This window comes from Rattus norvegicus, chromosome 9 (assembly GCF_021556685.1).
Source record: "Rattus norvegicus strain SHRSP/BbbUtx chromosome 9, alternate assembly SHRSP_T2T, whole genome shotgun sequence".
NCBI lineage: Eukaryota > Metazoa > Chordata > Mammalia > Rodentia > Muridae > Rattus > Rattus norvegicus.
Genome location: NC_141542.1, coordinates 21734336 through 21747009, shown reverse-complemented (window position 1 = coordinate 21747009; position 12674 = coordinate 21734336). Strand labels below are relative to the sequence as shown.

Below are 12674 nucleotides of genomic sequence, written 5' to 3'. Positions count from 1 at the left end.
GCAAGTATCTTCTGTCACCTGAGTGTTTTATCTTAGCCATTCAGACTGGTGTGAGGAGGAATTTCGGGGTTTTTTTGATTTCCATTTCCCTTATAACTAAAGATGTTAAACATTTCTTTTGATGCTTCTCAGTGACTTCATATTCCTCAGCTGTGAATTCTTTGTTCAGCTCTGAACCACAATTTTTAATAGGGTTATTAGTCTCCCTACATTCCAACTGTCCAACTTCATGAGTTCTTTCTAAATTTTGGATATTAACCCTCGATCAGTTGTAGGATTGGTAAAGGTCTTTTCTCAATCTGTTGTTTTGTGTTTTGTCCTAACCACAGTGTCCTTTGCCTTACAGAAGCTTTGTACCTTTATGAGGTCCCATTTGACTACTCTTGATCGTAGAGCATAAGCCATTCATGTTTTGCTCAGGAAATTTTTTCCAGTGTCCTTGTGTTCAAGATGCTTCCCCACTTTTGCTTCTATAGATTGAGTGTATCTGGTTTGATGTAGAGGTCCTTGATCCACCTGGACTTAAGCTTTGTCCAGGGCAATAAGAAGGGGATGATTTGGACTCTTCCATATGCTGACCTCCAGTGGAACCAGCACCATTTGCTGAAAATGCTATCTTTTTTCTACTGGATGCTTTTGTCTCCTTTGTCGAAAACCAAGTGACCATAGGTGTGCTGGTTCATTTCTGTGTCTGCAGTTCTATTCCACTGGTCTATCTTCCTGTCTCTGTACCAATACCATACAGTTTTTATCACTAATGCTCTGTAAACTGCTTGAGTTCATGGATGGTGATTCCCAGGGAAGTCCTCTATTGTTGAGGATAGTTTTAGCTATCCTGCGTTACTTGTTATTCCAAATGAATTTGCAAATTATTTCTTCTAACCCTATGAACAATTGATTTGGCATTTTGATGGGGGTTGCTTTCAATCTGTAGGTCACTTTTGGAAAAATGGCCATTTTTACTATCTTCATCCTGTCAAGCCATGAGCATGGCAGATCTTTCCATCTTCTGAGACCTTCAATTTCTTTCTTCAGATACTGGAAGTTCTTGTCACACAGATCTTTCACTTGCTTCATAAAAGTCACACTGAGGTATTTTTGTATAATTTGAGACTATTATGAAAGGTGTCATTTCCCTAATTTCTTTCTCAGCTTGTTTATCTTTTGTGTAGAGGAAGTTTACTGATTTGTTTGAGTTAATTTTATACCCAGCCACTTTGCTGAAGTTGTTTATCAGACTTAGGAGTTCTCTGGTGTAACTTTTGGGGTGTCTCATGTATACTATCCTATCCTCTGCAATAGTTATATTTTGACTTCTTCCTTTCCAATCTGTATCCCTTTGACCTCCTCCTGTTGTCTGATTGCTCTGGCTAATGCTGGGGACAACATACAATGACAGGGACTGCCAGCAGAGGGCCTGGATGGAGACACCTCAAAAGCCTGCCGCAGGTTCAGAGCTAAACAAAAATTCACAGCTGAGGAATGGCGAATGGCTGAGAAACACCTAAAGAAATGTTCAACATCTTTAGTCATAAGGGAAATGCAAATCAAAACAACCCTGAGATTTCACCTCACACCAGTGAGAATGGCTAAGATCAAAAACTCAGGTGACAGCAGATGCTGGCTAGGATGCAGAGAAAGAGGAACACTCCTCCATTGTTGGTGGGATTGCAGACTGGTACAACCATTCTGGAAATCAGTCTGGAGGTTCCTCAGAAAATTGGACATTGAACTGCCTGAGGATCCAGCTATACCTCTCTTGGGCATATAACCACAAGATGCCCCAACATATAAAAAAGTCACATGCTCCACTATGTTCATAGCAGCCTTATTTATAATAGCCAGAAGCTGGAAAGAACCCAGATGCCCTTCAACAGAGGAATGGATACAGAAAATGTGGTACATCTACACAATGGAATATTACTCAGCTATCAAAAACAATGACTTTATGAAATTCGCAGGCAAATGTTCGGAACTGGAAAATATCATCCTGAGTGAGGTAACCCAATCACAGAAAAACACACATGGTATGCACTCATTGATAAGTGGCTATTAGCCCAAATGCTCGAATTACCCTAGATGCCTAGAACAAATGAAACTCAAGACGGATGATCAAAATGTGAATGCTTCACTCCTTCTTTAAAAGGGGAACAAGAATACCCTTGGCAGGGAATAGAGAGGCAAAGATTAAAACAGACAGAGAAGGAACACCCATTCAGAGCCTGCCCCACATGTGGCCCATGCATATACAGCCATCCAATTAGACAAGATGGATGAAGCAAAGAAGTGCACGCCGACAGGAGTGGGATGTAGATCTCTCCCGAGAGACACAGCCAGAATACAGCAAACACAGAGGCGTATGCCAGCAGCAAACCACTGAATTGAGAATAGTATGCCCGTTGAAGGAATCGGAGAAAGAAGTGGAAGAGCTTGAAGGGGCTCGAGACCCCATATGTACAACAATGCCAAGCAACCAGAGCTTCCAGGGACTAAGCCACTACCTAACGACTATATACATGGACTGACCCTGGACTCTGACCTCATAGGTAGCAATGAATATCCTAGTAAGAGCACCAGTGGAAGGGGAAGCCCTGGGTCCTGCTAAGACTGAACCACCAGTGAACTAGAATGTTGGAGGGAGGGCAGCAAGGGGGGAGGATGGGGAGGGGAACACCCATTAAGAAGGGGAGGGGGGAGGGGGAAGTTTGCCCGGAAACTGGGAAAGGGAATAACACTCGAAATGTATATAAGAAATACTCAAGTTAATAAAAAAAAAAAAGAAATGGTGGTTTTGCCTATATTGAATTCTGAGTTTCAAAATTATGGTTCATTTTTCTTTATTCCTTAATTAAGCTTTTTATTAAGTTTTTGATTAACCATTACACCCTTAGATGCACAGTGCTAGGATCGTAGTAGGTGCTCAATAAATCTCTGACCATCGGGGCAGAGGAATGATAAGAAAGTATGTATTTTCTGTAAGTTCTGTCAGTTTCGGGAACAGGTGATTTTAGGCTTACCAGTCATAGCTTGGTATCTAGTCCCACACAAGACAACTTGACAGAATCCCCTTTCTGGCCATTATGTTCAACTTATTTTTCTCTTAATCATTCTTGAAAATCATGGAAGTAATGTGGAAAATTGATTGTACTTGCAGTATAGCAAAAAAGGCCAGTCTAGATAGGTAAGCAGTTATGTTTGTCCATGAGCTGACGTCTTAAAACATCTAGATTTTAGGAATTTGGTGTTGTGTTTTCCAAAGATACATCTTACAACATACAGATAACGTCGTAATAGAATAAAGGAATCTTTTGATTTAGCACCAAATTCCATAAAGCAATGACTACTGCACAGCTCTCTTGGCCATATGAATTACAGGAATTATATTTCACTTTTTTAAAGAAATAAGGAAAGTACTTAAGGTTGAAAAAAGCCCATTGGAAAAGGTCCCTGTGGTTTTTCTCTTTGGTTTCTTGTGCTCTTTCTAAAGGACGACTTTAAGAAGTCAGGGCAGTCAGGTTGTCATTGTGGTCAGGCAGTCATGAGCAGATGGTTAAGCGATGTGCTAGGGCCCCATAGGCCAATGAGCCAAGCAAGCTGAAGAGGACAGGATAGACAGTGAGCCTGAGTGAAGAGCAGAGGCTAGCCAGTGAGACTGACTGAAGAGCAGAGGCTAGCCAGTGAGCCTGAGTGAAGAGCAGAGGCTAGCCAGTGAGCCTAACTGAAGATCAGAGGCTAGCCACTGAGCCAGGCTGAAGAGCAGAGGCTAGCCAGTGAACCTGACTGAAGAGCAGAGGCTAGCCAGTGAGCCAGGCTGAAGGCTGAAGAGCAGTGATTTTAACCTTTATTTCTAAGTTCTTCAGTTTTCCTAAAATTTCTACAAAAGTTTGCCTCCATAAAGTTTAGCTTTAAAGGTTCTCCTTGCTCTCTTCTTCTTATCTCCTTTCCTCTTGCTCTTATCACACAATGATTTCCTTACTCTCAATGCCTTACTCTCAACGCTATGCCTTTACTTCTAAGTTCTTCTTCAGTTCTCTTCTGTTCTGTTCAGTTCTGTCTAAAAAGCTTTCTCTCTCTTTGTCCGCAGCATTTGTATATCTTTCTGAACACAGCATCACATGGTGAAAAGTTCACCACAAGTTTGCACAGGAATTCAAATCATAAGTTGGATAATCAGTTTACGACAGAGAATGTTTACATGCATATCTGTGAAGAGTAATCATCAGGATAAACTGTCACCATCTGTTACTGGCTCTGCAAGTTCATGGAGAGTAAAAGCTGTAATTTTTATGAGAAAAGAATAAGTGAAATTACCTATAGGCAAATCCAGTCAATTATTTATGTTCAGTCCTTTCACCTATAGTAAATCATTGGTTCTCTTTTTATGAACCTTGGTTAATTGGTTAATACCCTCTTAGAATGGGCTATAATTTGTAGATGCCTGCTTGGTATTGCAGAAGCAATTCACTCATTACACTTTAAGAATGGCAGGGTTCTCAATGCAATTTTGATTACCAGAAAGAATATAATAGCAGTCCTATTATAAAAGCTTAAAATTACTAATCTAATTTTAAGAATTCTTATAGAACCATCATTAGGAATTAAGAAATCATCTATTTGTCTATACATCATCACTCCAAGACAATACATCTTCGTTGCTCTGTGGTGATCTGCTCAAAAGAGTGGGGTAAAGAGCATGACAAATACAGAGGCAGATGCTTGCGGCCAACCATTCAGCTGAGAGCAGGGTCCCCAATGGAGGAGTAAGAGAAAGGATTGAGGGAGCTGAAGGGGTTTACAGCCCCATAAGAACAACACTAAGAAACACCCAGAGCTCCCAGGGCCAAAACCACCATCGAAAGAGTACACATGGACAGATTCATGGCTACAGCTGCATATGTAGAAGAGGATGGCCTTCTTGGGCACAAATGGGAGGAGAAGCCCTTGGTCTTGTCAAGGCTTGATGCCCCAGTGTAGGGGAAACCCGAACAGGGAGGCAGGTAGACCTGGATGTTTCGGTGGGTGTGGTAAGACCCTCATAATAGAAGGGGGAGGCGTGTTATAATGGGTTTTTTGGATGGGAAACCAGTAAAAGGGATAACATTGGAAATGTAACAAAAGCCCTCTCTGGATGGACAGAGGCTAAGGTGCTCTGAGTTCCTACTTCCCTGCTGCCTCCCTTTGATCGCAACTGTGGTGCATGGTGTCAGCCTGGGACACTCCATGGGCTGCTGCTGGCACTGGTCCTGGCGTTCAGGGCCAAGAGCATGATGAGCAAGGAGCACATGGTTTGTCCCGATTCAGAGCAGGGCCAGTTGCCACCAGAGGACAAGCACAGCTTCCTGTACAATCATGAGGTCTTCCTGGGCAAGGAGGACTCCAAGACCTTTGATAGCTAAGCCTGGACGAGAGCAGGAGAGGCTGGGGAAATTGTTGATCCAATTGACAATGATGGAGGTGGCCTTGTTACTTCTGAAGACCTGAAAGTTTGGATCAAACATGTACAGAAAAGATACATCTACCATAATGTGGCTAAACTCTGGAAGGATTATGATAGCGACATAGAGGAAAAGATCTCCTGGGAAGAATACAGGCAGGCCACCTATGGCTACTACCTGGGAAACCTTGCTGAATTCCAAGATAGCTCTGCTCATCACAACTTTAAAAAGTTGCCTCCACGAGATGAAATGAGAGGAGGTTTAAGGCCTTGAAGGTGACCTGACAGCTACTCAGGACGGGTTCATTGCTTTTCTGCACTAAGAGGATTTAGAACATATGAGGAGATTGTAGTTCTGGAAACCCTGGAGGATATCGACAAGAACGGGGATGGGTTTGTGGACTAGGATGAGTACATTGTGGACATCTTTTTCCCATGAGGACAATTGCCCTGAGACAGACTGGGTTTTGTCTGGGGAGCAGTTCAATGATTTGCCAGATCTAAAGAAGTATGGGAAGCTGGAGTAGGATGAGATTCACCATTGGATCCTTCCTCAGGACTATGACCATGCACAGATTGAGGCCCACCATCTGGTGTATGAGTCAGACAAAAACAAGCATGAGACACTGTCCAAGGAGGAGATTCTAGACAACTGGACCATGTTTGTGGGAAGCCAAGCCACCAATTATGTGGAAGATCTTATCAAAAATCATGATGAATTTTGAAAGACAGTCATCCTCATGTGGCCAATGGTCACAGCTTCCTGCGGATGTTCTGGGTTATTGCTATATTTGTCAAGTATATAGCAGTTGTGTCCCTAAACAATGAGAAACCTTTCTAAAGCTCAAAAAAATCATACATTGCACCAAACAATAATAGTAGGAGATTTAAACACCCCACTTTCATCAGTGGACAGTCAGGGAAACAGAAATTAAACAGAGACATAGAAAGACTAACAGAAGTTATGAACCAAATGGATTTAACATATATTTATAGAACATTCCACCCTAAAACCAAAGGATATATCTTCTTCTCAGCATCTCATGGTACCTTCTCCAAAATTGACCATATAATCGGTCACAAAACAGGCCTCAACAGGTACAGGAAGATAGAAATAATCCCATGCATCCTTTCAAAAAACCACGCACTAAGGCTGCTGATCAATAACAACAAAAAGTACAGAAAGCCCACATATACATGGAAGTTGAAGTCAATGACAACTTGGTCATTGGAGACATAAGAAAGAAATTAAAGATTTCTTAGAATTTAATGAAAATGAAGGTACAACATACCCAATCTTATAGGACACAATAAAAGCAACGCTAAGAGGAAAACTCACAGCTCTGAGTGCCTGCAAAAAGAAACAGGAGAGAGCATATGTCAGCAGCTTGACGGCACACCTAAAAGCTCTAGAAAAAAAAATTGAGTAGAAGGCAGGATATAATCAAACTCAGGGCTGAAATCAAACAAGAAGAAACAAAACCGAGTATCAAAAGTCATCAATCCCAGGAGATGGATCTTTGTGAAAATCAACAAGATAAATAAGCACTTAGCCATACTAACCAGAGGTCATAGAGAGTGTATCCAAATTAATAAAATAAGAAATAAAAGGGAGACATAACAACAAAATCTGAAGAAATTAAAAAGATCATCAGATCCTACTACAAAACATATATTCAACAAAACTGGAAAATGTGGAGGAAATGGACAATTTTCTATACAGATACCAGGTACCACAGTTAAATCAGGAACAAATGAACCATCTAAACAACCCCATAACTCATAAAGAAATAGAAACTGTTATTAAACATCTTCCATCCAAAAAGAGCCCAGGACCAGATGGATTTAGTGCAGAATTCTATCAGACCTTCATAGAAGAGTTCATACCAATACTGTCCAAAATACTCCGCAAAATACAAACAGACAGAGCACTACCAAATTCCTTCCATGAAGCCACAATTACTCTTATACCTGAACCATACAAAGATACAACAAAGATAGAGAAATTCAGACCAATTTCCTTTATGAATATTGATGCAAAAATGCTCAATAAAATTCTTGCAAACTGAATCCAAGAACACATCCAAACAATCATCCATCATGATCAAGTAGGCCTCATGGCAAGGATGCAGAGATGGTTTAATATACAGAAATCCATCAATGAAATTTACCTTATAAACAAACTCAAAGGGAAAAAACCCACATGATCATTTCATTAGATGCTGAGAAATCATTTGACAAAATTCAGTACCATTTTATTAATAAAGTCCTGGAAAGATCAGGAATTAAAGGCCCATATCTAAATATAGGAAAATGCAAAATACATCCAACCACTAGCTAATATCAAACGAAACTGAGAAAATTGAAGGAATCCCACTAAAATCAGGGACGAGACAAGGCTGCCCACTCTTTCCCTACTTTTTCAATATGGTACTTAAAGTCCTTGCCATAGCAATCAAACAATGAAAGTAGGTCAAAGGGAAAAATTAGAAGGGATGAACAAAACACTAATATTTGAAGATGATATGATAGTCCACTTAAGCAACACCAAAATTCTACCAGAGAACTACTTAACCTGATCAACAACTTCAGCAAACTGTCCGGGTATAAAATCAACCCAAACAATTCAGTAGCCTTCCTCTACTCAAAGGGTAAACAGGCTGAGAAAGAAATTAGGGAAATGACACCCTTCACAACAGTCCCAAATAATATAAAATAACTTGCTGTTACTTGAACCAAGCAAGTAAAAACTCTGTATGACAAGAACTTCAAATCTCTGAAGAAAGAAATTGAAGATCTCAGAAGATGGAAAGATCTCCCATGCTCATAGATTGGCAGGATGAATATGGTAAAAAAATGACCATTTTGCCAAAGGCAATCTACAGATTCAATGCCATCACCAACAATATTCCTACTCAATTCTTTATAAAGGTAGAAAGTGCAATTTGCCGTCATTTGGTATAACATAAAACCCAGGATAGCAAAACTCTACTCAACAATAAAAGACCTTCTGGGGGAATCACCATCTCTGACCTCAAGCAGTATTACAGAGCAATAGTGTGTATGGTATTGGCATACAGACAGGCAGATCAGTGGAACATAATTGAAGACACAGAAAAGAACCCACACACCTATGGTCATTTGATCTTTGACAAAGGAGTTAAAACATCCAATGGAAGAAAGATAGCATTTTTAACAAATGGTGCTCGTTCAACTGGAGGTCAACATGTAGAAGAATGCAAGTTGACCCATTCTTATTACCCTGTACAAAGCTTAAGTCCAAGTGGATCAAGGGCCTCCACATCAAACCAGATACAGTAAAAGTAATGGATAAAAAGTAGGGAAGAGTCTCGAAGACATGAGCACTAAGGAAAATTGCCTGAACAAAATACCAATGGCTTATGCTTTAAGATCAAGAATCGACAAATGGGACCTCATAAAACTGAAAAGCTTCTGTAAGGCAAAGGACAGTGTCATTAGGACAAAAAGGCAACCAACAGATTGGGAAAAAATCTTTACCAATCCTGCATCTGATGGAGGGCTTATATCCAAAGTATACACAAAACAGAAGAAGTTAGAGTACAGAGAGCCAAACACCCCTGTTAATAAATGGGGTTCGGAACTAAAGAAAACATTCTCAGCTGAGGAATATAGAATAGCTGAAAAGCACCTAAAGAAATGCTCAACATCCTTAGTCATCAGAGAAATGCAAATCAAAACAACCCTAAGAATCCACCTCACACCAGTCAGGATGTCTAAGATCAAAACATCAGGTAACAACAGATGCTGGCGAGGATGTGGAGAAAGAGGAACACTCGTCCATTGTTGCTGGGATTGCAAACTAGTACAAGAACTCTGGAAATCAGTCTGAACGTTCCTGGAAAATTGGACATTGCACTACCTGAGCACACAGCTATACCTGTCCTGGGCATATACCCAAAAGATACTCCAACATAAAACAAACACATATGATCCACTATGTTCATAGCAGCCTTATTCATAATAGCCAGAAGCTGGAATGAACCCAGATGCCCTTCAACAGAGGAATTTATTCGAAAAATGTGGTATATCTACACAATGGAGTACCACTCAGCTATCAAAAACAATGACTACCTTCAATTCATAGACAAATGGAAAGAACTAGAAAATATCATCCACAGTGAGGTAATCCAATCACAGAAAAACACACTTGGTATGCTCTTGGGAGCGATGGCCTTGAATCCCTCCATTATTGATGTTATTATTATGGTTAGCATTAAATATGACGGGGTTCATGGAAAATCCCCAGCCAGCTGCAGAAGACTAATACAAATGTGCTGGTCAAGATGAATAATCATATGATAACGTGTGACGTTAAGATACCCAATGTCATGACCTGTAACCTTTCTGAAAAACCAACATCCTGCTGACTAATAGATATGACAAACCTGTGACCTTTCTGACAACCTGTCAACATCAGCCGATTCCCTGACCACATGAATATTGTGTCCTTGGCGTGGGTAAATGTTTCTTACTTCTCTCCTCTCTCTGTTACCCTTTTTATGGTACAAATTCAGCCTTGGGGAAAAATAAAATTGTCGCCTTGATCAGACTCTTGTCGTGGAGTCCTTCTTCACATCTCTAGTCCCTCATTCTCTTCCAGATACTCAGCACCCCTCATTGACAGTATGTACTCATTGATAAGTGGATATTGACCAAAACCTCAAATTACCCAAGATGCAGTCTACAGATCTCAGGAAACTCAAGAAGAAGGATGACCAAAGTGCAGATGTTCCCACTCCTTCTTAAAATGGGGAACAAAAATATCCATAGGAGGGGATATGGAGGCCAAATCTAAAGCAGAGACTGAAGGAACAGCCATTCAGAGTCTGCCCCACATGTGGCCCATATGTATACAGCCACCAAAACTAGGTAAGATTGATGAATATAAAAAGTGATTACTGAAAGTGACCGGATATATATCTCCCCTGAGATACACATCCAGGGCATGTCAAATAAAGAGGTCAGTGCTGGCAGTAAACTGCTGAACTGAGAACAGGACGCCGTTTATGGGAATTAGAAGAAGGATTCAAAGAGCTGAAGGACTTGCAACCCCATAAGAACAGCAATGCCCACCAAATAAACCACTAGCAAAAGACTATACATGGACTGACCCAGGGGTCCAACTGCATATGTAGGAGAGAATAGCCTTGTTGGGGCACCTGTGGAAGGGGAAGCCCTTGTTCTTAAAAAGGTGGGACCCTGAGTGCAGGGAAATGTCCGGGAATGGGTTTCTAAGTGGCATGGATTGGGGGACCATACATATGGGAGAGGGCACGGCAGGGGGGCTTATGGACCAAAAGCTGGGAAAGGGAATAACGTTTGAATAAAACATATGTATCTATTAAAAAAACTGAAATTTAAAAAAAATGATACTAATACCAAAGAATAATCAAAAAATGTGAATAAGAAAGAAATTTTAGGTTTTGGAAAAAGATGAATGCCAGGTATTTGAAAAACTGTATGACGATGGTAAACACTTTAATATACTTGAGAAATTTTTTACATGTTAATGAACTGCATCTTTTTTTTAAATAGTGAATGCAAATCCAGTCCCTTCCTGGCTGTGAGTCTAGGGATCCAGATGTAGTGGAATTCATTATTTGTTGGTCCTGAACCTTTGAGCCTGCTTCTAACTCAGCTTATGCCAAGGAAACTAGACCAGGGTGATATCTAAGCCATTGACCAAACTATCTGGACTAACAATCACACGTGAAATTCCACCTTGCAAATGGGAGGAGAGGAATAAAAGATACCTTTAAGGATTTAAAAAAGATGAAATGTACCCAAAAAAATCCAATAAAAAATTTAAAATAAAAATAACTTAGGAAATACAAAATACTGGGGTGCCATTCCACAATCATGATGTGTTTCTTCTGTGATAGCTTACAGGTTAATTTACTTCTCTATAACTGTTTTCTTATTTCAAAGTAAGAAATGGCATCATCTGTGGAGTGATGGTGAGAACAAAAGCTTTGCCGAACTTGAATAATCGATCCCTCCCGAGCATGTGCTTAACATTCTAAGCACAGGGAAATTTCCTGAGGGGATTAAAAAACAAAATCCAAACATAAAACAGGAACAACAACGATGTAAAAACATTCTGAATGCTGGGTATGAAGGCATGTTGCATCTTTAATCAGCTTTGTAGGTATTTCTAATAAACACACAAAGAAACAAAAATCCTATCACAGTCCTAGCTGTTGCATCCAACAAAGAGAGAGCTGTGAGGTAGTGTGTGCTGCTTCTTTCCCCAGATACCCCTGGGCCTCAGGCCAACACCCAGTGAGCTGGACCAAGAGCAGCCAGGTTGAAATTCCTGCTGCCATGGCAGCATTCTGCAAGAACATTTCCCTTTGACAACAAGGAACCTGTGTGGAGGAGACCTCTTGGTGAGTCGTCAAGGACTCTACATGTCCTATTCTACAGGGAGAAGCCCTGCCAGGTCTTTGGCAAGGCCAGCCAGTTGTATGGGGAAGTCTCTGGTCCTGTGGCAGAGGGCGAGGAATGGCAGAAAGAAGGGCAGCTCCACTGAGAGCAAAGGCTACCCCTTCTAGGCCTATGACCTCCTAATTAATTTATCTTTTCACCTGATGCCCTATTCACATTTTCTTACTATCATACAACTGTGATCTTGATGAGCAGCTGGGCTCTTGTTTTCTTAATCAGTTCTTTGTTGTCACAGACGTTTTTAACTTACTCCAGCCCCTGAGACTTATTCATACCTTCTGTATGCAGTAGGACCCTTGGTGGGACTGTCATCTCAAAAACAGAAGGTTCAGTAATCCAAAAGATTGGACTCCAGTTTACCTCAGGCCAGGAAAGAAGTCAGCCACCATTAGTAAAAGAGCAAGGGAAAAAGTACATAGGAAAAACAAGTGGCTCAATCAGAAGAAAAGATCCTCAACTTCTAATGCCCGCACATCTGCACCCCTCTCTTCTGAGCTTTGTATAGTGATGTTGTATAACTCCAGATGGTAGTAAAAGGCAGAGTTCTTCCCAGAAAGGTCAGACATGATTTTCACTCTTACATCTCTGAGGTGGGGTGGCATTATAGCACACATTCATGTTGAATTATTATAACACCTATGATAAGAAGACAGAATCCATATATCACAATGCCAAATAGACTCCCTCCTGAACGTATGGACCCATTAAAATTGAGGTTCAACCTGAACTCAGGCCATTCCACTCCCTTCCC

At 40.7% G+C, this 12674-nt stretch overlaps 1 protein-coding gene across 3 annotated transcripts in view; it reads left to right on the top strand.

Annotated features, from left to right (window-relative positions):
- LOC134480509 (uncharacterized) overlaps positions 1–12674 on the top strand; it is a 270027-nt gene that overhangs the window by 156316 nt on the left and 101037 nt on the right.